We start from the raw sequence: 5,373 nt of genomic DNA, 5'->3' as shown, positions 1-5,373 counted from the left end.
GTTTCAGAATTTTAACATATCAAGAAGAAAACAACGCTCTCAAAGTCTGGCCTTTTTGGCATGATGTAAACCTATAGAAATGCTTTGAAATGTGCCGGGGTAAGATAAGAGTTATCTTGTATGATTTAATCGTATGCAGTGTTGTCTCAGTTACGTTCAGGGAAATGTTTCTGTGTCATTCAGAGATGCTTGATGAATTCACACCTCCCACCCTGAGTGTGAGGGGTTGACTTGTTGGGAAATGAGTTGGGCTTCACTGGGATCTGTGACAGGTGGGGGCTGGGCTGGGTGTCACAAAAAGAATAGTGGTAGAAATGGGGCGAAAGAAGAAAGAAGTTGCTGGTAAAAATCATTACACCATAAAGCACCAAGGAAATAACTGAGTTAAGATAGGTGAAGTTTTCCCCCCGCCCCGACCCCGTAACAGGAGATTTTTCCTTATGATAATTATTCTAGAACTTGGTCACTTTGTTTTTGAATGTGGAGCTGCTGAACTCATTCAGAAGCTATTTGCTGTCTGTCAGGACCTTCTGAAGAAGTTCTTTTGCCTCTGCCTACCCTCTGGCACCCTCCCATGAAGGCACAGGTGACCTAGAGCTAAAGCATTATCGGGCCATCTCCAAAACACCCTGAGTGTGTGTGTGCACTTTGCAGCCCCCGAGGTGGAGAGGCAGTGTCTGGATCACTGTGAATTCATTGCCCCATTGGTCAGTTGGGGACACTGTTACAAATCCATTGTAGTCCTGGTAAAACTGTCAGAATAACAGGCCTCTTCTGTTCTGCCCTGCTCACTTCTATGGTGAGTTACCAGCCTGGGCAACACAGCAAGACCCCATCTCTACAAAAAATTTTTTTAAAGTAATTAGCAGTTTAAATTTTTTCCTAAAGATTTAACGTGATTTTTCCCTCCTATGTAAAGTTTACTGGAGAGACTTGAATTAATTATTTAAATTCATGTTAATATGATTTTTTAAAAATCCAGGTCACATTTTAACAGTTTATTATGGAACAAATGAAATCTGAACTCTAAAATGGTACTCCTTGGCTTCCTCAAGTCATAATGAACTTTATATTTTCTTTGTCCTTAAGGACTAAGATAGTTGTTTTCTTTTAGCAGAATAACAGAGATTACCACTCCTGCAGGCCCCCACCGCTGGCCCAATGAGGTCTTTCTGACCTAGCTGTGTTAGCATCAATTGAGAAATGCAGGGTCCTAAATTTTAAATTGCCTTTCTTAAAAACACAAAGAAACTATAGAAAATGGGTTAAGAGTATATGCATTTCATCAAACACATATAGAGAAAAAAATCCTTCATTTTAGAGTTAAATAACTCAGCTTTGTATAGCAGAGTTAGCTCTCCAGTATCTAACAATCTCAAAATCATCTCTGAAAACTGGTAACTATGCTTCCATTTTTCATTTTGTCCTAAATATCAGATGTCTTTGATGTAAGGGTAGGGAATGGAGAAATATTTTCAATTGTGTATTTGTATTACAAAGAACTTGAAATTTACTTTCTTAGTTGATTATCTTAAATGATGTATATATTATATGTGGTTTATAAGCTCAACACTGGCCATTTTTTTAGTTTTATTGTTAAATGGTATTTTTCTATGTTTAATTATAATAGATTTGGCTTTTTCTGGATAGCATAAAGATCACTGAACTATATATATATAAGAAACAAGAGTTCTATTTTAGCACAAAAGCATTTTATATTATTTATTGAATCCATAAGTTTGTTTTCGTCAAAAAACATTCCATATTATTTCTGCTCCTTTTTATTTGTATAGTTTGTTATTTAAAGAGGCAGTCCTTCCTGTTCTTAATACAATAAAATGGAAATAATGCATATAGCAATGTGGCCAGCATCTCTTCTCACTACCATGGACTGTTTTCAACAACAGTTGATCTCCTGGTCTGTGCTGAGAGGCGCATGCACGTCTTTTGTCACACCGGGCAGCGAACCTGCTGTGGAATACTGCTTTCATCTACCTCTTCAGAAGGCCTCTTGCTTGTCGACAAGTACCCCAGAGGGTTTGTTCTGGACTGGCCATCTCATAGAAGGATTTCTGTAAGACTCGGCAGTGTCACTCCCTCAGAACCTAGGTTTGTTTCTAAAGCCACGGTATTGTCCAGGAGCCCCTGTGCGTGGGGCAGGTAGCTATCCCTCCCATGTCGTTAGTAATCCTTTAGGATTTAAGGGACAACTGGACAGCATCATTCTTTCCCCTTACTGTGCCAAATCCCCACCATCAGCCTTGCCATTGCCTTAAGATTCGATTATTGCACCCAATTACCCAACCACTAAACAGAAAGGCCACCTTCACTCTTTGAAAAAGACAAGCTGTGTTTAGAAACACTGCTTTTCAGAGTAGCACATTTGAGTGTGACTTTTTCCCCCCTTCACTATTTCAAAATGGTTTCGAAAATGGGGCCTTAAAGGTAAGCGCCCTCATGCATGACTGAAACTTTGTAAGAGGTCTTGTATTTGAATGGCCCCTTAAGGATTTATGTGAAACAGAATGAAGTCCTGTCTCTGTGAGAGAACGTGCCTCCTCACTCATTTGTCTCTGTCTGTTTTCATAGCCATCAATATAGTAACATATTTACTATGTTCTTGGCAAAGTATAATACCCTTGAAGAAAGAAATCCGTTTTCTATTGTGCATTGCTATACGAAGTGAAGCCAGTAAACTAGATACTGTAAATCTAGATATTGTACCTAGAAAAAAAATATCATTGGTTCTATCTCTTTTTGTATCTGTTGTGCCAGGGAAGGTTTATAATCCCTTCTCAGTATACACTGACTAGTGCACGTCTGAAATAGTATCCCACGGGAGATGCCGCTCCATGTCTGAGGCCACCTGCCCCGTGTGGGGCACACCACCATCAGTTAGCACCACCGTTTTTACAGTTACTTTGGAGCTGCTAGACTGGTTTTCTGTGTTGGTAAATTGCCTATATAAATCTTAATAAAAAGGATCTGTACAAAGATATCTACTTCCGTGTGCTGTTTTTCCCCTCAGTTAAAAGCTGCATTTCTTTACCAAGCTGTTAAGCTATCAGAAAGTGACTGATTGGAAAGAATCCCGACTCTGGGGAAAATTCACGCAGAGACTGATTTTATATAGAGGAAGAAGGGGACCGCCGAAAGCATTTCTGCTGATTTGGTGGATTGTTGGAGCGTAGCCAATTTCACAGTTTCGGGGTTTGGGAGACCAGCGCTTGTGCCCTAGAATAACACGTTGCAAACGAAGAGCCTGGAGAGCCCAGGCGGTGAGGAAATCCAGTGGGTCTAGCTCATCTAGAAGCTATTCCATGCTCCCCAGCCCACCACTGGGGGACTTTAGATTCCCTCTCGGAAGACAAGACCCCTTGCTCCCTGTCCCTGTTCCCACGGAAATGTGCTGAGATGCTCCCCCCAACTCCCCATGGTGCCCGTCGCTAAGCCAGAAATCCAAGGTGGTAGTCCCCAGGCCACAGCTGCCTGGGCATGACTGTCTTCCTTTAGGTCCGCGGGTCAAGGGCAGGCTGGGTATCTCCTGTCTTTAAGCTGGTGGGGGTGGGGAATACCTTCTCGCTCGTTCAGAAAAGAAGGAAGTCACGACTGGTCTGTGTAGCCACTGAGTAACCCTGGAGTATATTTGTGCTTGCCAGTTTGAAAGCCGTGTTGCAAAATAGTTGACAGGGCACCCAACTATGGAGTGTGTAGCCAGATCCATGGGCAGGGGGCGACAACCAGCATGGAACCCTTGGTCTAATGTGTTACATAACCGAGGGAAGCTGGGTATGGGGGTTCAAACAAGCACTCCAAGCCCTCTCAACAGCTGCAGAAATCAAGTCACCCCCTCAGAAGCCAGAAGGAAGGGAAATAGCATCAGGATCTCAATTCCTAGCATCATGACTTTGGACAACCTCTTTGGCCCTCAGTTTTCTCACCCCCGTGTTATGAGAGTTGAATTAGAGGATCCTGAAAGGTCGTCCAAGCCAGAAACATCCTCCGTCTCTGACTAGAGGTAAGTAACGTGTTGAGACGCATAAAGGAAATGCCTTCCAAGCTCTAGGTTCCTCCTGCGTTGCATTATGACTAATCATGTTAATGTCCCCCCTTTAAACTGTGAGTTCCTGGATGCAGGAGCCCCTCAACTGTGTACTGAATTTGAGGAGAGCCATCTAACAACTGCAAGGTTTTCTTTCCCTGGGCACTTTTACCAGTTTGGATATTGGAGTTCTATAAAAGAGTTTTTCAGGCCAGGCGCAGTGGCTTATGCCTGTAATCCCAGTGCTTTGGGAGGTTGAGGCAGGAGGATCACTTGAGCCCAGGAGTCTGAGACCAGCTTGAGCAACATAGCGAGACCCTATCTCTACAAAAACATAAAAAACTAGCCAAGCATGATGGCCTATGCCTATGGTCCCAGCTACTCGGGAGGCTGAAGCAAGAGGATTGCTTGAGCCCTGGAGGTGGAGGCTGCAGTGAGCTGTGATTGCACCACTGCTCTTCAGCCTGGGCAACTGAGTGAGACCCTGTCTTAAAAAAAAAAAATGGTTTCTCAGCCCAAATTATTCAGGCTATTTCCAGAGATCAGTTTCACCCAATAAAACCTTCAGCTTTTACTTTGTGCTCACATACAGTTTTGGAAGTGCACATAATTAATGAAATCCATGAGGAGAAATTTATTGGCTCATTTTGTTGTTGTTGTTTTTAATGCTTAATTTCTGTGGGGACGTAGGTATATATATTCAGGGGTACACGAGACAGTTTGATACAGGCGTGCAGCATGTAATATCCCATCAGGGAAAATAGGGTATCCATCACCTCAATGTTTATCCTTTCTTTGTGTTACAAACATTCCCATTATACTGTTTTAGTTATTTTAACATGTATGATAAATTATTGTTGTCTATAATCACTTTGTAGTGCTATCAAATACTGGATCTTATTTATCTAACCATGTTTTCTCACCCATTAACCATCCTCACTTCCTGCCCTGCATCCCCAATCTACCCTTCCTAGCCTCTGGTAACCATCATGCAACTCTATCTCCATGACATCCCTTGTTTTAATTTTTAGCTCTCACAAATGAGTGGGAACAAGCAAAACTTTTCTGTCTGTGCCTGGCTTCTTTCACTTAACATAATGTGTCTTACATTTCCTTCCATGTTGTTGCCAATGACAGGCTCTCATTCTTTTTTTTATAGCTGAATAGTACTCCACTGTGTGTATGTACCAAGTTTTTCTTTTTTTTTTTTTTTGTTTTTGTTTTTGAGACGGACTCTCGCTCTGCCGCCCAGGCTGGAGTGCAGTGGCGTGATCTCGGCTCACTGCAAGCTCCACCTCCCGGGTTCACGCCATTCTCCTGCCTCAGCCTCC

This window comes from Colobus angolensis, unplaced genomic scaffold, assembly GCF_000951035.1.
Source record: "Colobus angolensis palliatus isolate OR3802 unplaced genomic scaffold, Cang.pa_1.0 Scaffold139, whole genome shotgun sequence".
NCBI classification, from domain to species: Eukaryota; Metazoa; Chordata; class Mammalia; order Primates; family Cercopithecidae; genus Colobus; species Colobus angolensis.
Note: the sequence above shows the minus strand (reverse complement) of the source record.